The following is a 25,655-nucleotide window of genomic DNA, read 5'->3' on the forward strand; positions in this document are numbered from 1 at the left end:
TGTGATTAAAACTTGTACTGATCATGCTTCTTTGTAAAATTCTTGGCAGACCTATTTAGATTAACTGAAGGTGTCTCCCATTTTAACTGGCCTCTCTAATCAGAATTTATAGGCTGACCTTAGTTTCCTCTGCCCATACTCAGCTTTGGAGACTTGCCTATACCGCTGAGATGCTGATCTTGGAATCTGTTCCAGGTTTTGCTAAACTATTCAAGTATAGGCTCTGACATTCCAATGAGATCACATGCATCAACATATGTTACTGTGGATAGCATTTTATTTAGTCATTTTACTAATGATTATTAAATGGTTAGTCAGTGCCAAGTATATCAGAGACACAGTATTCACTTTCATTAAGAATATAAGAAGCTTCTATCCTCCAGGACTTGAACGAAAAACAGGGGACAACTCACGTGCACACGCACACACCCACACATATAATAATTTTTAAGGTGCCATTGATTGTTAAGACGCAACATGATTTTACATTAACAGTACAAAATTTTAAAGTTTATTATAAAACTGTGCCATAACACAAAAACACCATTCCACCTATATGAAGATGTATCTCCAATTCCAGATATATTATATTGTGGGATTTAATGTGTCCTGAAATTGATAAAATATAGTGATTCAATATATTGTGTATTGCTGTTTTAACACAGATGAGTGCCTAAATTAATTGAAGTAAGGGGATTAGTGAGGTTTAACAAGGATAGGATATTGCTTAAAGGGAAAGAAGTTATCAGGCCATGGCCAAGAGAGGTTGCTTTTGTTTGTTTATATGTTTTGTCTTCTTATCTATCATTTCACAGGGTTATCAGACCAAAGAAAAGAAAGAGTAAAAAAAAAGGTAGATCTCTTTTTGATTTATATATAATCTCCAGAAGTTAGAGCTGGAGAATGAACCAGATGTCACAATATACAATTGGACAAATGAGAACACTGAAGAGTCAATATTACTTTTTATATTTGGCTTGATTAGATTCTCTGGGATCTGGATTGACTCTCATGTAGGTTGGGATGGCTAGACTATATTGTTTGAACACTGGCTTGAAGGGTGAGAAAGTGGAGGGCCACAACCAACAAATGCAAGGAAGCTTGAAAGAAATGGGCTTTCTGGAAATATTTAAGTATTTTTGTATTTTTCATATGGATAGCATATTGGTGGAGAATGAAATTAGCCACAAAGTAAAATGATAAAAAAAATTTGTCTGTATACTAATGGATTGAACTTTATACTTTTAATCAATATGTTATAATTGGTAGATGTTGGGAAACGCCCTGTCTGGTTCAGGTACTGTAGCCCTGCTGGCAGGAGAGAGGACCCCAAGGCTGGAGCTAATCAAGGAGGCCTTGGGAAAACAGGCCACTAAGGAGATGACACCTGTCTTGCTGGCAGAGGCCCAGCCCCTGTCCCCTTTGCATCCCCCTGTTTGACCATGTGATGGTTGGTGATCCATGATGGGTAAGTTCTCTCAAGAGGAGGGACAACCTAAGCCAGACATCTGGCGGGTATGGGCAGCAGGACAAGGACTTGGGGGACATGGAGAAAGGGCAAAAAGGCCCACATCCCTTGACTTGGCTTTGACACGGCCAGAGTCCTCATTCTATCTGAAAGAAGTCTCCGTGTTTCTTGGCAGCTCCCGCCTCCAGCCTGGCTCAAGCTCGAAACAATACCAGAGACAGACCTAAACCAGACCTGGCGGTTCCCAGGGAAATCAGGCCTAAAAGTAAATCCTTTAGAGTGAGCTTTGTTTTTCCCTCAGAAGCTCTAGCCAGGTCCTGCTGGGAAGGAAATTCACATTATTCACAGACCCTAACCCTATACCCTTGCGGACTCCTGTGTTTACTATGTTCTCTTGTTTAGTTGTCCCTCTTGTTTACTAGTCTCCTCTTGGACCCAGGTAAATCGGTGTGTTCCTGCCATTTGTTTTCTTCAAAACATCATCTATTTTCTGTAAACAATAACGTACTTAAATGTAATGAGGCCACCTGCACATTCCAATTACCTAGCCCCACAGATAACCTTTTCAATAAAAGCCTTTGGACAAAGGGGCTTGGGGCCTTTCCCACAAGAGGGAAGAGCCATGCCTCCTCTCCTGGCAAACAGAGAAGTGTTTGCGAGGACTTGTGTTAATTCCCCCATCCGTGACAAGCCCTGGAGGGGCTCTGCGGGATACAGAGCCCCGCACCCTCCTCAGCTGGCTCCAGACAGTAACCCTCAGATCCAGAAGCCCTGAATTTCACAGCAGCGCTCCCTGCAACGCATCGCCCCCCGTGACAGGTAGGGCAAGAAAGAAACTAGTGGGATCTATTTTTGGAAAGAATAGTTTTCAGTGATTATAAAAATAATATATTCTCAAAAGAATACTTAGCAATATAAGAAAGTATAAAGAAAAATTAAAAAGTAGGCCACATCTATGTCAGGTTAAACCATTGTTGTTTTGAAAAATATCCTTCCCACTATACCTCTGAGTAAATAAAACACAACACAGATGCACACATGCAGATGTTCTTTTTCTTATTTAATGCCAGTTTCCTCCTCACTCCAACTAGGTAAATAGTATATTTTATTTGTATGCTATGTATTTTATACATTAAGGTAAATATTATATATGCAAGATCTAATATATCTTATTTATAATATAAATATTATATTTACCTTGTATAATTTACTTCTAATATGGCCAAATGTGGGATCCAGAAGATACAGTTACCTACGCATAAGGGTCTGCAATCCCTCACCATTAATTCTTTATTTATTATATTAAGGAGCATGAAAAATGTTTGTAATTTTCCCTGAGCACTTTTCTTAATTTGGTTGCTTTTTTGTTTCTTTCATAAGAAATATTTTTGCTTTTAGAACTTCTTGAATATCTTCATATTTTTATTTTAAAACTTTTACATCCTACTAAAACATCTAATTACAGGGTCAGTACTATTTGGAAATGGAACTGTTTTCTTTGCATACTAAAATACATTTTTTTTTTTTTTTTTACAAAGACTTGTAAAGTGTGCATGAAGCCTCAGAGACATTTAACGAGCTGCACTTCGTCCCTCTGGGGGTAGTTCATGGAAATAGAAGAGTTTTACTTGCAAAAACCAAGATAGAATGTGATCAGCATTTCAAAAGGACTCTAGCATGCTCCACCTAAGCACTGCTGACAGTAAAGATGGCATGGTTTCAAGCATGGAAAGAGCACTCTCATTACCTGTTTCATCCATATAGCGCCTTTCCATATGCCAGGCCTGGGGCGGATCAGTTGCCGCTCAATATCAGTGATGACCCTGATCTTACCAATTGCAAACTGATGATTTATAGCCTTTGAGATGTCATATATATATTAATACTTACACCTATATGTGTATATTTAAAATATAAAATCTTATATTTCAAATGAGCTTTGGGAAATACAAAGCAAGAACTGAACAGCCTCCCTGCAGTCAGTGTTGCCAATTGTTTAGAAAAAGAAAAAACAATTTATTTATTTTGAGCTTTGTTTTAGTTAAGTCACAACTTCAGAATACAGTACAATTATTTACAGATCGTAGCAGTGGTGCTGGGAACTAAACCTAGTCTCATTGGTTTCTAACACTTGAACCCCTAAACTGTGACTTCTCAGGACCAAATTTTAGAAGCTTCAGTTTCAGATCAATATGTTCAGGAAAAGGTACCAAAAAAAGAAAAAATCAACTAGAATGAGTAGTAAAAAAAAAAAAAAACAACTAAAGTTATTTCTGACAGAGGGTTTATGATATAAGTAATTAATTAGCTTTGATGATTTGTTTCACAGAGAAGAGTGGAAGATAGGGCCAGTACCTATGAAAAGGAGCATTCTTTCTTGTGTGTCCCACTATCATCATCATTGTGCCTATAAGTGTCTATCAAGAAACATTACACAGTGAACAAGGAAGTAATTTAATGTTATATATCCAGTAAGCTTCCCTGAGATATATGCTGGAATGACAGGCTTACATGTAGGGCCAGGCTCATAATTCCAGTGGGGACAAAGTCATCTGAACAAAAAGTCCCCATTAAGGATAGATAAGAAAGACAATGAGTGAGCCCAGAGAATGGACAGTGAGTTCACTAGAATATTGAGCATGGGACTCATAGCAGCAAGCGGGGTGCACTACATTAATTACAACAAAGTTTATTTCAGATTCCATATCCTGCTAGTGCCATATAGTAATCAATCATTCTTGTTCAGGAATTTGTTCAACAACTAGGTGGAACTGAGCCTTTGTAATTCTTTAAAGACAGTGCGTCATTGTTTGCTATTATATCTTCAGGATACAAATAACAGTGATTCACATATGGTAGGCATTTCATGACTATTTGTTGAGTGTCTAGTACCTGACAGCTAATTAAAGATCTTTCCAATAGAAGTTAGTAAATTAATACCTCAGTTTTCTTAACATTCACTCTCTTTATGTTATATATAAAGCTTTGCTGAAAAATATATCTTGTGGTTACTGCTTCATCCTTTGTTCATTTAATTCCAAAGCATATCACATTTCACATTTTTATATTTAAAAATTTAATTCTGATTAAAGACTATAGTAGTAAAAATATCATAGATAATGAAGGGTATGGAGCAATTGGTCTACAAGCTGATGTTATAGAATAGTAGAGAACACTGAAATTTAAGTTTTCATTTTCCTTCTGTCATTCCCTCTAAAGACATTTTAGGGTCACTCTCCATAAAGTAGTAGATTGATTAAGATCTAATTTAAATAAACCTTGACTCATAGTGGTGACCAGTCAGCCTTGTTGAAGAAACTCCTGAGTAGGAATAAAATTAAATCCTAGGAAGATAGAAAGCAATTGAGTATTTAAGGAATCATTCAAAATAGAACCCTCAGTAAGCTTTAAAGTAACCAATTTTATCTATATTAAAAAAAAATGAAGAGCTGAGTCAACTCAAGTGGAAATTGAGTATTAAAAGTCACTTTATAGAGCCTCAGTATAACAAAAATGCAACATGTGCCTCTAGTCCACCTTGCCAGTTTATACAGCTTTTGAGAGTGAAAGGTTTTTATTAATAACATTAATTATTATTAAATATTATGAGCTTAGTATTGTTGAGAATATAAACATCAATATTTATAGTCTATTGATAAAATATATTTTAACTTTTTAGGACATTGTAGAGTTAGCTATTAATTTCCAAAGCAACATACTGTAGAATTGTCATTTAATAATTTTTATAACTAGTGCAAGCCTTTCCTTTTTAAGTGGTACATGTCTCATTTTCTGTCTTTTCCTCATTTTTACCAACTGCTAAGCAGTGTTTCAGGCAATGAAACAGCAGTGTTCTCAGAAGACAGTACAACCTCCTCCAAAATGGTACCAATTCAGATGGTTCATAGTAAAACAAAACCTTTAAGACTACAATAAGTGCTTTTTATTTTTTATATTTTAATTCTCACTTTCTTCTCTTAATGTTTAAACTCTAGATTGTAAATAATAATTAAAAATTATATTTGGTGTGTATATGTGTATATATACAAATGTACTTGGGTTGAATTTTAAAAATCAGTGTTGAATTAAATATACCTTAGTGTGTCTTTAATGATGTGTATATTTTGAATCAGTTTTCTGCCACCCAAAAATTAACTATCTTGTTTTGACCTTATTTTATGGTGACTGACTATTTTTCTTCTCCTGTGAGTAAATGCTCTTTTCTTCCTGCGTAAAAAGTGTCTTAGTTTGTTCAGGTTGCTCTCCCCAAATTCCATAGACTGAGTGAAGCCACAGTCTCTCAGTTCTGGAGGCTCAGTCTATGGCCAAGGTGCCAGCAGCTTCAATGTCTAGTGAGTGCACTGTTCCTGGTTCATAAACAGCCATCTTTTTGCTGTCTTCTGTCATGGTATAAAGGGGAGGGGTTCACTCTGGGGCTTTTTAAAATAAAAATGTTAATACCATTTACAAGAGCTCTACTCTCATGGCCCAATCAACTCCCTGCTATCATCACTTTGATAAGTGATGCACTCCCTGATATCATCAACTACCCCACATAATTTTGTGAAATAACCAGAGGATAATTAAGAAGTAAGCAACTACCCTAATTTGTTACCAATCTCCAGAATCATTTACTTAATTATTTAAATTAAGGCACACAGAAATTCAGTTTATATCAGAAAGTTATGCTCAATATTAATTATATTTTTTCTTTAAATTAAAATGCTTTATCAGTTATAAGAAATTTTGATGATATATAAAAATTTTGGAAGGATAAAATCAACACATACTGAATAATGACTTTAACAATATATTTTGAATACTGCATGACTATTTAAACAGTACATTTAGCATGTATTGTTGGTTGAAAAATGTATTCATGAATTTTTAAATTATTGATCTTACATGTATTGTTTATTTTGTATGTCAAAGGAAGATAAGACTCCTGATTAATTCTAAAAAAGAACAAAAGTCGACATTTTAATCTAAATATAAAATAAGAAAAATATTTAATCGATGCCTGTAATACTAAGGAAATAAGTTAATTGACACAGTTTTTAAAAAATAAACAGTTACGATTGACCATTTATCTTCAAGGAAATAAATATGATAATAAATTGGGCTGTGTAGGATGTTATTCACTTACAAATTTAAAAATTAAACTGTGTGGGTAGGTTTCATTTGATAAATTCCACTAGAATAAAGACTTAAATAAGTTAAGAATATAAAAATTCCATTATAGTGCTTGGTTCAGTCAGTGTTTTGAGATGAAAAATAGTCAAACAAAAAGATATTTACAAAGGCAACTCTAAAATTGCTCAAATATTTATTTTTGCCCACTGAACTACAAAATATAAGGGTAAATTACAAAAGAGATGATCTTCTACATACTGAAGTTTCAATATAATTAAATACATTTATTTAAGAGCCTACTTTTGAAAATTAATGTGTTATGAGATGCCATGTAGAGCAGTAGGTAGCACCAGGCCTGACCTCAAGAATTCAGTTTAATAAGAAAATGAACAATTAACTATTACAAAACGGTATGACAAATTTCCTAAAGGAATTGAATAAATATCATAAAAGTCCACAAAAAACATGACACCAAGTCAGCTATCATTCAACTGAGAAGATTTGGGGAGATTCCTGGAGAAAGTCAACTGAAGAAAGTCTTACAGAGTAGATGACATTCACTCAGGCAGACAGATGGGGCTCACATTTTTCATTCTATGTAAAAAAATGTTACCTAAGTAAATTCAGATACATTTATATGAATCTACAAAGTCATATATGCAGTAGGCAATGTTTTAGAGAGAAAAATTGACAGACAAGTACATTTTATTTTGACTCATTTTGAGAATGTTTTATGGTGAGTAGCATTGACTTAGAGCCTCACAAAATAAGAGGCGCTTAACAGTTTTGGGAGATGAGGAAATTATTGTGAAGATTAGTGACAAATTAGGATAGTTCCTTACTTCTTAATTATACTGTTACTTCATAAAATTATGTGGAATAGTTTGTATGCAAATAAATATTTCAAAAAGTTAATGGAGTTCAAGCTTTTGTGGTGGTTTATTTCGAATAACCCTCTTGCATATGGAAATATAAGAATGAAAGAAAAAAGTCTATTTGAAGGCATTGTAGAATAATCAAAGCTAGCAGAAACCAGGTGAGTCTCTCCTTAAATAGAAACTGGAACAAGTGAGATGTGTGCATTTGCAGACTTGTGCCTGAAGGCACCTTTTAATTTAGTACTACTTCTGCAGTGGAAAGTGATGGCCTTACTAGCTTAAGGTGTCAGATGACAGAGTTTAATGCTCTAAAAGCATTTGGAAATTTATGGAGAAAACTCTGGAGAAGAAGGAGTTGCATAAGAGATGAAAATGAAAAAAATTGTTTAGAAACTGCACAAATCTTGATATAACACTGAATTTTTCAGGGATGAAAGAGAATGCAGACCCTTAAAAATGATAGCAGCTTGAAACTGAAAGATATGAGTGAATATTTCAGTTGCTGACCATAAAGGGGGGACACAGTTTGAATTCTGAAAAGTAAAATGCCTGCTTGAATAAAAGCAAGCCTCTGAAGAGAATTCTAAAAAAATTTGGACTTTATACAATGTATAAAATATAATGTCTGTTCAGAAATCACCAGAGTGCAATTGATTACTCATATGTGATTTTTTAATGCTATTTATATCACAATAAAAGAGGCGGGAAAAAGCGTGAAAAATGATATTTACCTAGAGAAAAAAATACAGTCAATAGAAATCCTTCATGAAATTATCAAAATGCAATTAGCACTCTAGGAGTCTAAATCAGCTATGAAAATGTTCTTAATGATTTAAAGGAAACTATACTCATAATAAATACAAATATAAAAAAATCAACAGAGAAAAACTATAAAACACAAAATCAATGCAATGAAGCTAAGTACAATAACTTAAATAAAAACTTTACTTCATGAAATTGATAAGAAATAGGGGATTGCAAAAGAAAACATTAGTGAACATAAAATAGATCAATTTAAAATATCCAATCTGAATTATGGAGAGAAACATTAAGTACTCTAAAATATATGTAACTGTAGTCTCATAGGAGAGGGTGTAGAAAATGGGGCAGAAAATTACTTGAAATATATATATATATTTTTCAGAACTTTGAGGAAAAACATCTAAATAAAGACACAAAAACTTGAAGAAATCACATAATTGTGAAGCAATGGATATTAAAAAATTTAAAAAAATTCTAAAAGAGGACTGAGTTTTGAGAGACATATTACAAACACAATATGGAGATTAGATTACAACAAAACAACTTGCTTAATGTGTTGGGGGTTGGGAGGAAAGGTAATGTTAACCTGGAGTGGAGTATTGTATCTACAAAAATAAATCTTCAAAAATAAAGGGGAAAAGGAACATTTTAAGTAAACCAAAACTGAATGAACTTATTGGACTTAGACATGCATACAATAATTGCTAAAACAAGTAATTCAAAATGAAGGAAAATAACACCAACTGATAGCTTGACTATATATGAAGATGTGCAGATATTAAACGTGAAAAATTTATTAGTTCTGAAGAGAAACCAGAGTATAAGATGTACAGATATTAAAAGCGAGTAAATTAAAAGGTCAATTTTACTTCCAGCCAAAATGGAGCAAAACGAACCAGAGTTACCTTCATAACTAAAACAACTAAAAATACATACAAAATAAACAAAACAATGAAACACACTAATAATGCAAAAGTGATCCCTGAAAGATGGGAAAGAAATGCAATGAGCCAGATTTTTACCTCAACTTTCTGTCTGGAGAATGTAACTCAGGCAGAACTCAGCTATATTTCTCTTAAGTAGAGAAAATAGATATGGAAATCTGGAGAATTTCGGGTAGTTAAAGTTCATAATGCATAGTAAAAAGAGGCAAAATGTAAAAAAAAAAAAAGACAGAGACAGGAAGAGGGATATTGTTTGATTTAGAATTCTGAATAATATCAGCATAATACTGATCAGTGAATGCATGTATAGAGAATAACAAAGGCCAGAAAAATGTTTTAAAAATAAAAATAAAAATCTGCAAAACTCAAAGAAAATCAAAAAAATTACTTGTTCTTAAAAGCCAGAGTGGAAACCTCACAATTCATGAAATAACAGATGGAGTACTAAAATGGTTTCCTCAATTGTTTATAAAATTAAACTAGACTAAACATTGTTTCCACCCAATAAAGCAATAAAGTTCAAAGATAATATCCTCAAGAGTCAAATGGTTTTCAGGTAACTGAATCATGCCTTGGAAGAAAGCTCAAGAATGAAAATATATATGCACACATATATATGTAAAAAATACATTCATCATCCAACATGGACAGACTTGCAATGACTATTAACTAATCACAAATAACCATGCATTACAGAAGCAGAATATACTGTGCATAATGAGAAAATTATTTCAAAAATGTCCTAGATATGACAGAGACATTAGAGTCAGTAGGTTAGGACATTGAATATATGACAAAAAATATTTAAAAAAATACAAAATAAAGAACAGAAAAAAACAATATATTATTGAGAGTGATGCAAAATTTACTGATTTAATATATATTTTCTGAAATACAGAGGATGAGTTCATAATAAAAAGAGTAAGTCTCAGAAGCCTATGACAGTCTTAAATTGTTTTTACTTCTACTAGAACCTCAAAATTAATAAAGAAAAACCTTCCAAGAGAAATCCACAAAGTTAAAAATTCCAACACTCTATTTCAAAAATTTAAAAACAAATATGATATCACTAAAGATATAAACCCCCACGATCAACCAATTTGAATTAATGCATATGTATAAGAACTCTATTGATACATTCTTTCCAAGTGTGCATGAATCATTTACAAAGACAAACATTTTCTGGGTCAGAAAACATACCACAATAAGTGGAAGAACATTTCAAGTATTACAAAATAAGTAGTTTGGTTAATCTGCATGTGAATTAAATACTAAAGAAGTAAATGAGAGCTATCTGGAAAGGCCACATGTAGTTTACATCTAAAAAACACATTTCTAAACAATCTATGATTCAAAGATCAAAAATTAAGTGTGTTTTAGGAAGTATTTTGAACTGAATGAAAATTTAAACATAACATATCAAATTTGTAAAATGCTGCTGAAAAAGTAATTAAGGGAAGTTATAAAGAGGTTTCTCACATTAGAAATTAAAAAATTCTCAAATCAAAGATTTAAATTTTCACTTCAAGATACTAGGAAAAAAAAGAGCAATTATAAGGCAAAGTTTGCAGAAGAGAAAACTAAGAAAGGTTAGAGTAGAAATCAATGAAATAGAGAAATAGAAAAAATTGTCAATAAAATCAAAAGTTAATTTCATGAGAAGATAAAATTTTTAATTATATAGCCAGACTGATTAGAAAAAAATGAAGAAAATACAAATTACCAATGTTAGGAATGACAGAGTTAAATCACATCAAATTATACACATATTAAAAAAGATAAGGAAATATTATAAATATCTTTATGTCAACAAGTTTGGCAAACTAGTCAAAAATGGGGAAAAAAATTTAAACATGTAAAATATAACAGCTGCTCCAAGTAAAACACTGCATATATGAAGTCAATTGAATCTGTAGTTAATTTTTTTTTTAATCTGTGAGATAACTCAAGACCTAGAAGTTTTCACTTGGGGGACTTAAGTAAATATTTTAAAAGATGTAAATAGGAAAAGGGCCATCAAGGAACCCCTGTCTTTTTCCATGTGTATAAAGTACACATGGAAAAAGCCAAAGGGGTAGGTTTGAGGGTGGGATGGGGGGATGGGTGGGGTGGGGAGGCCCGGCAGGGGGGAAATGGAGACAACTATACTTGAAAACAATTAAAAAATAAAATAAGCTTTGCAGTTACAAATAAAAAAGAAATAATATCAATTCTATAAAAATGCACTCAAAATTTTTAATTAAGGAACATGTTTCAGACCATTCTCTGATGCCAACATTTATGTGGTACAAGTACCAGACAAAAATATTGACAGAAAAGTAGAAGCATTATCATTATGGACATAGATGCAAAAATTCTTAACAGAACTTTACAAACAATATCCAGTGAAGTAAAGAAAGAATTATACATTATGACTAAATGAGATTTATCTCCAGAGAGAAGGTTGTTTTAATGTTTAAAATATCACAATATAATTCACCATGTTAATGAACAAAAGAACAACATATAATAATTTCAGTAAATGGAAGAAATCCTTGATAAAAGTGAAATTTAAGAAATTATACACTTTATATGCAGTTGATTGTATATTAACTATGCTTCAATAAATGTGGTGAATCAAAGACTGAAAACATATATTTTTGAATTTTGTTAAAAACATCTGTTTAAACCAAAAGTTAATTCATTAATTATTTAAAAGTAATACTATCTTTGGGTTCACAACACAAGTAGAATGTGTATGTGTGTATGCACACACACACACACATTTGATATAAATCACACAATGTAATGTGTAAGGAAACTACACAGTTGCAAGTTTCATATATTTCACAGAGTCCTATAATTTTAACTCTAACTGTACATTGTGTAATGTAAGAGGTTCATATTATATTCTCTAAAACAAAGAAGTAGAAATATATGCAAAGTGATCCAGTAAAAAAGCCAAAGGGAGGAAATAAAAGACCCACATTTACATGTGTCTTTTAAACAAATAGTTCTCTAGGTTCCAATGAATACATTCAAATAGAAACAAAATCAACAATAAACCCCACTTTATACAATGCACAAAAATTAATTCAAGTGTGTGAAGTAGGCAGAGATACAGATTAAAGAGGATTTTGATCAGAAATACTGATGCTTTTTGGGGCCCAATTATGGAAACATGATGGTTAACTATGGTATATTTGAAAATCTCTAGGTTACAATGTTTAGGTGGTTACAAAAAAACCACAAACAAATAAAAAAAAATGAGTTCCATAATGGAGAGCATGTTTGTTTGTGTTGGGAAGTGAGTGTCAGTGATAAATGTTGTAGAAAATAAAGGCTAAGAAAGAAAAGTTTAGGGAGAATAAAACTGGAAATCTTAGGAAGAAAGCTCTTTAATACAACACACTAATGAGAAGGAGCAATCGATGGAGTAAGAAAGCAGAGACTTATGTTTTAGAGAGAATCAGGTTCACATTTTTGTTCTTTTTTATTAGCTTTTTTACTTTGTGCAAAGCAATTAACCTTTCTGAGATTCAGTTTATTCAACTCTAAAATGAGATTAATTATCTGTAACTCAAAAGGTGACAATGAGAATTTGACAAGTTTAACATATTGTAAGCATTTGGTACATCGCATGAAATTTAGCACATATTAAAGGGAATTTTGTTTGTCCTCATTCCACAAACCATCCTTCATTATCTTCCCCAGCTTTTTAAAAGAAATTAAAATTTATATCCAATTACTTGAATTAATCCATATATGTTTTTTACTCTTAGAAAATAAAGCTCAAGGACAGAAAAGAATAATATGTTGGGAGGATGCGGAAAAAAAGGTATCCATGTGCACTGCTGGTGGAAATGTAAGTAGGTACAGCCTCCATGGAAAACAATATGGAGGTTCCTCAAAAAGTTGAGATAAGAGCTACCACATAACCCAGCAGTCCCTCTTCTGGGCATCTATTCAAAAAAATTGAAAATACATATTCATAAAGATATATGCACCCCGATGTTCATAACAGCTTTAGTCACGATAGCCAAGGCAGGGAAACCACCTAAGTGTCTTTTGACTGATGATTGGATAAAGAAGATGTGGTACAAATATACAGTGGATTATACTCAGCCATAAGAAAATAAACTATTGCGATTGGTGACAACACGAATGTATCTTGAGAGTATTACGCTAACTGAAATGTCAGGTGGAAAAGGACAAGAACCATATGATTTCACTCATATTTGTGATATAAAACAAAAAGCAACAAATGAACAAATAAAACAAACAAACTCATAGACACCGACAACAATATGGTGGTTAACGGAAGGGAAGGGGAATAGGGGAAGGTGAAGAAAGTCAAGAGTGTCAAATATAGAGTGACAGAAGGAAACTAGACTTAGGGTAGCTGAGTATACAATAGAAACAGGTGATGTATTAGAACGTTGTACCCCTGAAACTTATGTAATTTATTAACCAATGTTACCCCAATAAATTTAATTTAAAAATATTAAAAATATATTGTAAAATCGGATTTAGAGTCAGACGGGGACAGTGTAAGCTACTCCTAGCGGCACAGTTTTAGGTGAGACGTCTACTGTAAAATGCGTATAATAATGAAAGTGCAGGGTTAAATAAAATATTGTAATAGAGTTTCTGAACAATGTTGCATTGTATATATTTGTCACAATGAATTGAGGCTACTTTATTAGCATTCAAGAAGTGCTACATAAAAACTTATATAGTTGTTCGATTACTTGTGCTCTATCCAAAGCCTAGTGTGGAAGTGAAGTTTCAAAGACCAAATGATATTTGTGAAGAATTTTAAATTCAGACACTTAGTTTTAGAGTTTTGTAAGAACCAAGCTTATGTATTTGTAATTTTGAGTAGAAAAAACTTTGCCTCGCTAAAATGTAGGACAAAATATCCTTTATGTCTGTTCTTGAGGCACTAAATCTGAGGAGCTATAATAAATAATTTTGCAAGCACATAAGCTCACATAGTTTAACTAGAGCAGATGCAACTAAGATACCTGTAATTTAAAGAGATTTATATGATCAAGCTCATTTAGCAAAACAGGAGACCAAGAAGGAAGAAATTTGTCCTGATGCTGAGGGGTATAATTCTGAAGACTTGATTAATGTTAGGAAAGCAGTACATAAAGATGACTCCTCAGCTACCATTTAGGATTAAGTTGGAAAGAAGTCTTAAACTTTTTAAGAAGAATATTATTAGAAAACATGTATCATTTGTTAATATACTTTGCAAGATTTCAAAAAAAATAAAGTTCATTTTTATATTTGCTAATAAATATACAGCAATACTGGATTTCTAATTTAGCCATAACTCTGCAGGACTGAATAGAAACTGTAAGGTCTGAAATATTTTTGGTTTATCTATTCTTAAAAGTGTATTACTTTTCGTGACATGAAAAATAAGTATCATAACATAATAATGCTTCAAGTGACCTATCTATACTTAAATTTACTTGGGCATGTCTATCAGATACCTAGTGATATGGGACTCCCTAAAATAACAAATAAATAATTTAAAGAATTAGCAAATATAACAAGACTACAATTGAGAAACAGAATTTTTATATGAAATACCTTGTAAGGTGAAATAGAATATCTAGGTTGCATATCTCTTTATAGTCATAAGAAAAAGAGGCTATATAACTCATTTTAAGGTTAAGCATAGACAAACATGGACCCCACACAACACTATAGAAATGACAGTACACAAACATTAAAAACATTCAATTTTATTTCTATATTGCATATTATTACAACAAGAAGTGGAATGGGGAGGATGTAATATTTATTTTCCATAAGTTTTAATTTAATTAAAATGAGCTCCTTAATAATTATTTTTAATGAACTTTCAAATACTTTCTCATTACTTACCCTTAGCTTCAATATAACTGACTTACTTGCCATCCTAAAAACACTGAGAATTATTTTTAAGGCCTTGATTTCTTTGCTAATATTTCAGTTAATAAATACTAGATACTATGTGGTTTTGAGGATGTAAATATGACTTCAAATTGCTTACAATTTATGACAATTAATTAAAACTATCCCTACAAGGGAAAGCCCAGGTCCGGATGGTTTCACATGTGAAGTTTATCATACATTTAAAGAGGGAATAAACCTATTTATTCAAAAACTATTGTGGGAAAGGGAATATTTTTAACTCATTCTCTCTTTTTTTAAATTTATTTTTTGTTAAAGTACAGTTGTCTCCATTTTCCTGCCGCCACTTTCCCCTGCCCCACCTACCCCCACCTTCCACCCTCAATCCTTCCCCACTTTGGCTTTGTCCATGGGTCCTTTATGTATGTTCCTTGATTTGATCTTTCCCCTTCTTTGCAGCTTTATATTGATATGAAAGTCAGACAAAGACAGTTAAAAAAGCAAGGAATAAAAAGATAGGAAGTGAGGGGTGAGAGGGATTGAGGCAAGGAGGAAAGAAAACAAGAGAAAGGAAAGGAAAGGAAGGAAGGAAGCAGAAGGGAAGGAGGGAAGGAAGGGAAAGGAAAGGGAAAAAGTAAGGAAAGGAACGACAAGAAAAGAAAATAGAAGAAGGAATGAAAGAAAGACAAAAACAGATAAATGCCTTTTCTGAATAAGATGTGAAAATCCTAACAAAATCAATATCATTGTAAATTAAATCTATGTAAAAATTATTATTAGTCATTACTAAAAAAGATTTATTCTAGGCATGCAAGGTTGTTTTAATTTTTTAAATATCATTTAATGCAATATACGATGTGAATTCCTCAATAAAATTAGGAAAAAACATTTAGCAATATTCAATATCTGTTCATAATAATTTTAAAAATTAAGAATAAAAAAATATTTAACTGCTACCAGTAGACAGTCTGTCTCTAGTGCCAGGGAGTCTCCCCTATTGGCAGGAGCAGCAGCAGGGGAACATTGTTGCACTGGGTATGCAGAAAGCTGGCAATATCAATGGATAGGGCCTGAGCATGTGAAGGGCTAACATGAAAATCGGATAGAAGAAGAAAAGTCCTTCCCCACACCTCTGGTACCAGATTAGGGGTGGGACCAGGGGAAGGCAGGCACATGAGCCATAGACGTCAAAATGGCGCAGAGGAGCTGATGAACCAAAGAAGCCTGTCAGTCTAGTCTGGGGAAACAAAGGATTACTTGGGAGGTTGAACTACCTTAAGCTCATAAAAGTTTGGGAAGTTGATCATTCTGAGAAAGTACATGGCCTGTCCCACACCCAAGCTAATATAATGCTAGAGGAACAAAAAGGCTCTCTCTTGTTCATGGATGGCTTGTTCATGGCCTGGCTTGTTCATGACCTGCAATCTCATGGCGCATTCACCAGTTCTCTCTATGGGCCATGTAGCCTTTGCAGCCACGTGACCCATGGCCTCCAGTAGGGAGTCTCTCTCTCTCTTGCCCACCTGGTGATGGATTGGCCCATGTTCGCAAGATCTCCCATTTGGGAGCACGAGACAATAAGGCCCTGGCAACTGCATGGCCTGCAGACCCCACATCAGGCTCCAGGAAAGACACTGGAATGAACAGCATCCAGGACTATGACTGCTTAGCAGTGGCTTGCAGCCTTCAAAGGACTATACTCTATATTGGATCAGGAGCTCTGGACACTGACTTTTGTCTTGTTCTTACTGAGGTGATGGGTGTTCACACAGGAGTCCACCATTCTCCCAAATTGAACAGCACCTGAATAAAACCTTTTTTCTTTAGCACTAACGTCCACCTCACAAGTTTGGCTTTTGCGGTGAAAGGCAGCCTAACCTCTATTTTTGTTTGGTTACTTAACCAACATCAAAAAGTGTATGTAAAACCTACAGCCAACATCATACTCAACGGTGAAGGACTGTTCTCACTACTTTTTTTCAACATTCTACCTGAAGTTCTTAAAACCATTGACTTGTGTGTACATGATACGCATTTCAGGAAATTATTGACATCATGAATTTTATCCAATGACCTGTAAAAAGTAATCATTAACTAAAGTAGCCAGTTTTCTCAGTGTAACTGAAATGTGCTTAATGAGACATACACATGCTTAATATTTATTACATATTAATCTAAGGATTTTACAAATATGAATTTATGTAACCCTTGCCATAATCCCACAAAATAGGTATCATCATCTGTCTCCAATTTTCAGATGAGGAACATGAGTCACTGAGTGGTTAACTAACCTCCTCGAGACCACTGGCACTAATCTTTGATATATTTGCAAAGGTTATCTGGTTTTGGAGTCTGTAATTATAACCATTTTTCTATACCCAGCCTGAAAGGGACGGTTAGATCTCTCTGTGGCTTCTCAGCCCAACCCCATCCTCTCCAGCTTTCTCTGGCATTATAGAGTATTAATTATCCCCATTATTTTCTTTTCTGCCTTTTCTCTTTTCTAAATCCTTACTAATGGCACTTAGATGTGCTCAAGCTTTCCATACTTTAAATGAATAATTCCCTCAATCTCACTTACTTATAACTAAGCAGCTCCCATATTCTTTGCATTCTCTTTAAATCCAAACTTGTTAAGAGAGCTGCCTACACTTATGAACACTATTCATTAGAGCTATTCCCCAAACGCATTCCAATTTGTAAAGTGTAGCTACAATTACTTCAAAAGATTTTACTTCTCAGTTCATTATTGTACTTTAGACACTGAACATGTTGACATTTTAAAATTTTGCTTGTACCTTGACATATCAGTACTTTTCAACACAGCAAAGTGTTTTTTTCTCTGGTTAAGCTAGTTTCTTAGTCTACTTCTTAACAACCATGTTTTTGTCACCTTTGCTGGTTTATCACTCTAAATATGCTAGTAAATTTTAGAGTTATGTCATTTTTGTCATTACATTTATTAAATTTAATTGCCATTTAAAAATATTTTTTAAATGACACTGGTTTGATAGTAAAACAAAATGGACATTGTGAATGCAGAAATGTAGAGGAATAACAATGTGGCATAAATTTGACAGTGCAGCAAGTATAAGTTAATAGAGGAATGGCTACATCATCACATTTACTCACAAAGCAACAAGTTTCTCTATGGTAGCTGAAAAAGAAAGATGCCAGCAATAGATGAAGATAGGTTATATTTTGTTACTGAATTCTGCGCAAAAAATTGCCTTTCACATGTTAAGCTAAAAAAATTACTGGCACCAAAATTGCAGAACAGAGTTCAATGAACAGAGTTCTTGGAAGAAAATTTTGGAAGCAAATGTAGAGTGTATTTGTAGGAAATCCTATAACATTAACATTTCTGCTAACACAGAGAATGGTTCTGTGTGTTTGTGTGTGTGTGTGTGTGTGCGTGATGACATCAATGACACCAAGGGGAGCTAGATCATGCATTGAAAGCATTTCTAAGAAAACATTATCTAGTTAATTTCACTTATATGTACTTTTTATGTAACAAGAGTGATTGATATATGATGAAATTTGTCTAAATCTTTAAAAATACAAAACATAAAAAAAATCTAGGTGATAAGCATTGCACCATAGTTTAATTATGTTCTTTTCTTTCTTAGTAATGCAAAATAATATATCTTACAGCTGATGGCATTTGATGAACCACAATAGCATATATTATATATATATATGTTTGATTACTATCTCTAGATTATAAACTCTATGATAGTACAGAATCTGTAACAATGTTTCACACATAAAATAGGTAAACTTTTTATCATGCAAAAATAGAAATAAAGATAGGTTTCACTTATTTTATAATGTTTTTAAAAATTAAAAAGCATTAAAAATTACAGTTGACACTCAATATTATATTAGTTTCAGGTGATTAGCATAGTGGTTTGACATTTATTTAACTTATAAAGTGATCGCCTTGATACACCTAACATGCATCTGGCACCATACATAGCTATTACAGTATTATTGACAGTATTCCCTATGCTGTACTTTGCAATCCCATGACTATTTTATAACTGCCAATTAGTACTTCTTAATCTCTTGATCTTTTTCACCCACTTATTTCATCATCTTAATGCTTAACTCTGAATCTGCTCAAGTGTAAAAGACATATCCCCATCAATTGATTAGAGTTTGCTGACTTGGGCACAGAATAGGGCTATTGTACTTGTTTTCTATGAACATATCAGGTTCTGTGTATAATGACATAAAAAGGAACTTCTAACATTTAAGAAGTGAGGGTTCTTACAGTCCTCATTTCTGTGTTTAAATCACGTCATCAGCCAATTCTTCTGATATTATTTTGTCTTACAATCCTTAAAACGCTTTTAAAATCACATATAATTCTCTTCACTTTCATTTAAATTTGATATTTTGGATTTTTTGGTAATATTTAAAAAACTTTTCCATCTCCTCTAAAGAACAACTAATACCATTTCATTAGAATCTGTATACCCTTACGTAATTCTGTTCTATCTCTGCTCTTTTGGGCAGAATTCTGTCCTCTATTCATGTTATTTTTATTTCCTCTATGTCAGGACTGCAACTATTACAGATATTAAAATTACATCTGAATAGGTTTTAGATAGATTTTGTAAGATGGTTTTTTTCTAACCCTATAATTATAACCTTGAAATTATGTTAATTATATATTACATAGCACAAACTTGTTAATATCATAAATTGTGACCATCACATGTATAAAGTCAATTAACTTTCAAATATTACGAAATCGTTTTGTAGAAACCAGCAGTGTTATACCAAATCTACCTTACTTGTCTCCCTGAGTTTCACCAGCACAGGAGCAGATAAAGAATAGCATTGACATACCACCGATAGAGCAGATGGAAGAATGTCAGCACTCAAACAATGGCTACTGTCTGGTATTTTAGACAGTATCACATTTTCTTGCGAACAAGGCTGCTCCCAACAACTGTCACGGCCACTGTCGCTGTCTTCTTCTGGGTAGTGGCAGTAACCTACCCACCTTTAGATTCTCCATTTGGGCCTGTATGAATGCATTGCTGCTTTACTGGATACCACAAACTCTTGCCATTAGCTACTGTCTCTTTGCCAAATGCATCTGCTTATGTATAAAATTCTGAGCGCCAAATGCACAAGGTGGTTTAGAAGGAACTAGGAAAAACACAAATCCTCCTCAGCTACTTCTCTTAGATCTTCCTCAACAATACCTAGAATATCTTTAGTGTATAGATTCAAGCTGGAACCCCTGTCCATAATTTGTCATTTATAAAACAGAGAACACAAAATGCTGGCTGACTGCATGATACAAAGAGTGTGTTTAGCTCTTTTTGGGCTTAAATTATAAATGGACAAAATTTTCTTAAAAGCAACTCTGAATGAGTTTTAAAATGTTAAATTTGTACTTCATTTATGCTTTCTTTTTACCAGGAAATGTGGTTTTCCTTTGATTTAGTTGTTGGGATTAGCATGCAAATTCCTTTCGTTAACGTCCTTTTTAGAGTTAAGTGTCACACTTCAGAGAAATTAAGATTGACACAGGCTCCTGTTTTGAACACAGGCTTGTTTGCAGATGCACCCGAGTTCTAAGGACATTTCTGGTGCAGATTTTTAATGACTTAAACCATTTAGTCCCTTTCCCTGTATTGGAATCTACCTATAAAACTGGGCAATCACAGCTCACAAGGGATTTCTGAGAATTAACTGTTTACCTTTTATACAGAGTTTAGTAACAGTAGAGAAGAATGGATGTTGTCAATGATACCATTTTCTTGTTCTATAAAATGGTAGCTTTCCAGAGTTAAAACAAAAAAGGCCACATTTGGCCAGAAGAAAGCTCCCTAACTTATTCTGCCTACAATATGTTTAAAACATCTGTGCTAAGCAAAATCATGAAAGAGGCATCATCAGAGAGCTGGAAGCCTGAAGGGAAGCAATCCCTGCCTTCTATCTGTAAGAGACTCTTTATCATCCTTTACAGATAAATTATTCCAATTAAATAGACAATTTGTCTCCTCAGAACAATGTATCATTACTATTTTTCTACTATTATTTTTACATAAAAGAACATTAGGGGTAATATTTGTGAAAAATGGTACCAGAATGAAGTTATACATTCTGGTCCTACCTCTATGTGCTTAAATACAATACAGTGCTTACAGAGTCTTTAATACATCAAACTCATTTAATTCAAAATTTTCTAATTTTGACACAGAATAAAAATTATTAAAGGAGGAGAACAAAGTTGGAGAAGTATTGCCTGACTTCAAGACATAGTATAAAGTTACAATAATCAAGACACTGTGGTATTGGTGAAAGGGTTGACAAATAAATCCTAGGAACAAACTAGAGAACTTGGAAATAGACCACATGAATGTAGTCAACTGATCTTTGCAAAGGAGCAAAGATAGTCTTTTCAGCAAATGGAGCTGGAACAACTAGTCATTTACCAGCCAAAAAAGAAAAAATAAAATTTAAACAAAGAATTTATACCTTCCCTAAAATTACTAAAAATGGATTACATATCTAAATGTAAAAAGCAAAAAAATCAATAAAACTTGTAGGAGATAACACAGCAAAAAACATAGATGAATTTGTTTATGGTGATGACGTTTTAGGTATAATACCAAAAGCACAATCCATTAAAAATTGATAAGCTCAATTTTATTAAAATTAAAAAAAAATCACTCTGTAAAAAATCAATGTTAAGAGAATGAGAGGAAAAGTCACAGACTGGAAACAAATATTTTCAAAAGACACATATGATAAAAGACTGTTATCCAAAATATACACAGAATTTTTAAAGCTTAAGAATAAAACAAACAACCTGACTAAAAATTGGCTGAGATCTTAACAGACACTGCAAAAAAGAAGACATACAGATGGAATATAATATGAAAAGATGCTCTACATCATATGTCATCAGAGAAATGAAAATGAAAACAACCCAATACTACACATCGATCAGAATGGCCAAAATTCAGAACACTGACAATACCCAATGCTGGTGAGAATGTGGAGCAACAGCAATGCTCATTTCACTGCTGGTGGGAATGGAAAATGGTATACTCACTTTAGAAGACAGTTTGGTGTTTTCTTACAAAACTAAATATGCTGTTACATATGATCCGGGAATGAATTTTTTTTGTATTTACTCAAAGGATTTGAAATTTTTTTTCCATACCAAGTCTGTATATTGATGTTTAAGCAGTTTTACTCATAATTGCCAAAACTTGGAAGAAACCAAAATGTCCTTCAGTAGGTAAATGGATACATAAACTAAGGTACAGCCAGCTAATGGAATGTTTTTCAGTGCTACAAATAAATGAGCTATCAAGCCCTGAAAGAAACATGGAGGAATATTGAATGCATATTACTGATTGAAAAAAGAGATCAGAAAAGACTATATACTACGTTATTTAACTGTATGATATTCTGAAAATAAAGAAAGCTATGGAGACAATAAAAAGATCAGTAGTTGCCAAGGGTCAGGCAAAGGGCAAAGAATGATTAGGTGAAGCACATAAGATTTTCAGAGCAGTGAAAATACTCTGTATGATACTAAAATGATGGAGACATATGGTGATACATTAATCTAAACTCATAGAAATTATAACACCCAGAGTGAACCCTATTGTAAGCTATAGCCTTCAGTGATAATGATCAATTTTAACAAATGTACTTCTACAGTGGAGAATGTTGATAAGGGGAAGGCTTGCATTTGTGGGGGCAGGGACTATATGGGGAATCTCTGGAATTTCCTCTCAATTTGATGTCAACCTAGAACTGCTTCAAAAAAATAGTCTTTTAAAGAATCAAAATGTTTTTTTCAGGTTTAAAAATAAATGTCCAAAAGTTCTTAAATTGCATGTTATAAATAATAACACCTCACCATTATTTTCTAGTAACTTATAATCATTTAGAAAATATAACAAATATACAACACAAGTAGCAAATAGTATAAAATAATAAAAGAAATATAGTTTCATGCAACTTTTTTAATATATATATGAATATCAGATACAAAGTAGAATGCAAGCTAAAAACAACAAAACATTAGAGATTTTAGGGAAGAAGATAGTTTTAAAGTTGTTTTAAAAGCCTGGAATGACTGAGTCATTAAGGTATGGGAAAAGCAACTTCCAGATATCATAAATGATGTTGGAAAAAGATAGGCCAAAAAAGAGAAAAACATGTCGAGAAAGAAGTAACTCAAATGAAGTAGAGGGTCTCCTGGAAAGACTTGCTGGCTGCCCCAAAGCCTTACAGAGGACTACCTCTTCGGGGAATTAGGGTTCTTCTTGATAATGGATTGCAATATCACAGATCCTAGGATCCTATTGCAGTAGGAATCAAAATGTCTTTCAGAATAGAGTGACCCTATCCAAGCCCAGAAACTTGGATAAAAAAAAATAACAGAATGAAAACTTATTCATGAGGAATATAAAAATCACATGAATGATAAAATCATTCTAAGGTGACAAGCATATTCTCCACTTAATCTATGTTATAAGCCAAATTGTGGTCATAAAATAACTTAACTATCATGGACCATAGGAGTCAAAGGCACTTTCACAAGTGAGAGCCATTAGCATCAACCTAAGGGAATATTTGTCTTTCCAGTGGGCTCTTAGCCCTTGGTCAAAACTTTCAGTCCTTTGGTCAGTGGTTGAAAGAGTGTATCAGATTATGGCATTTGTCCCTTTGATATTTTTCTTCTTTTTTTAACTCATCTCTTTATTCTGAAAGTTTTGTTTTTTGTTTTGTTAGTTAATTCTGTCAAAATAAACATAGCCTTTGGATTCCTTTCCTCCTCTTTGTTGATTTTGTTATCTTCCATTTTATGCTGCTTTCATAGCTTGTCATTTGGGACAAAACTATTTCCTTTTCATCCCCTGCTTCTTCCCAGTGTCAGTGAAACACTACATTTTAGTGTTTCAAATATGTCTTTCGAGTGCAGGTGAACTTATTAATGCTCCATTTTGCAGGTACAGGACTCATTCAATCAAGGTACTAGACTCATTCAATCAACTCAACTCCATGTTTTCTGATTTGTTTCATTGTTACTTTCTGGCAAATAACAAATAACAGAATAATTTCTAAATGCTATAAAATGTGACAAAAAGAGTCATAAAACAGAGGTAAAATCTTTGTCTTTAAACTCATATAAAGCATTAACTCTACTTGCAACTTCAATGTGTTGCACATACATGATTATTTCATTAGGAGGCTGGCCTAACACAGTGGTGGAAATTGATTTAGGGTAGATGTGATGGGATTAAGCCTGAAAAAGCTCAAGGAAGCTGGACATTTCTACTTCTTTCATTTGGCGAGACAGTAAAATATTTTTGGGGGGAGTGGGGGGGTGAGCTTCTCTTATCTGTTCTATAATACAGCTATTCTTTTTTTCTTGGTACTTTCTTTACCACAAAATTTCTCTCTCCAGATATTATATTTCTAGTCCTCCCACATCAGCAGTCATGTAGCCCATATTTTTATTTCATAATAGTAACTATCATACACTGAGCACCTACTATGTGTCAGATAGTACATGACAGCTTTATGAAGCTAAGTTTAACAATTGCATCCAGGTAGCTACACTGATATTATACAACCACACACAATCCATGCTCAGGGCATTTACCTCTGTTATCACACTGCCTGCTCTCCTTCCTTACAGCCTCCTGGCTTGCTCTCCCATCTCATTTCTGTCAGAAACCCTCTGTCCACACTACTTAAATTAATGTCTCTCCTCACTTCCCAACACTCTATATACTTGCACAGATATATTTTCTACATTATAACACTTAACACGATCTAACTTGTTTTCCCTAGCCACTTTGCCCCTCCAATGATATAAGCTGAATGGTGGCAGGTGTTTAATCTGCTTTGGTCTCCACTGTATTTACAGACCAGGAACTGACACAGTAAATTTCAAGAGCTATTTATTGAGTGACCAAATAAGTGAATAGTCCCCTAACAATAACTCAAAGGGGTTAATTAGTATAAGTTACAGGACTTCTATGGGGAGCGCTGCGTGGGGCGCTCCTGGATCTGAGGGTTACCATCCAGAGCCAGCTGAGGAGGGAGCAGGACTCTGAATCCCGCAGAGCCCGTCCTGGGATTGTCACAGATGGGGCAAATTAACACAAATAGTTAAACACTTCTCTGTCAGCCAGGAGAGGAGACAGGTTCTTCCCTCTAGGCGAGGGAAGGCCCCAAACCCTAGTGTCCAAAGGCTTTTATTGAGAACCAACTGCACAGGGGTAGACAGCAAAGCTCATCAATCAATGACAAAATGCTGTTTACAGAGAACAGGAAGAGATCATAGATAACAACTGGAGGAACACAAGAGATCTGCCTCAGGTCAGGGTCTATGAATAATGTAAATCTCCTTCCCAGTATGAGCCAGTTATCATCACTTTTGAGGGAAGAACAAAGCATGCTTACAGGAACTTACCTCTAGGCCTGATTGCCACTGGGAACCCACCCCCATCCAGTTTAGGGCTGTACCTGCCTTGAGTATTGTTTCAAGCCTGAGCCAGGTGGGTGGAGCAGAGCCACCAAGAA

The sequence above is a fragment of the Pteronotus mesoamericanus genome, unplaced genomic scaffold (assembly GCF_021234165.1).
Source record: "Pteronotus mesoamericanus isolate MK-2021 breed Mesoamerican mustached bat unplaced genomic scaffold, CSHL_Meso_final contig_180, whole genome shotgun sequence".
NCBI classification, from domain to species: Eukaryota; Metazoa; Chordata; class Mammalia; order Chiroptera; family Mormoopidae; genus Pteronotus; species Pteronotus mesoamericanus.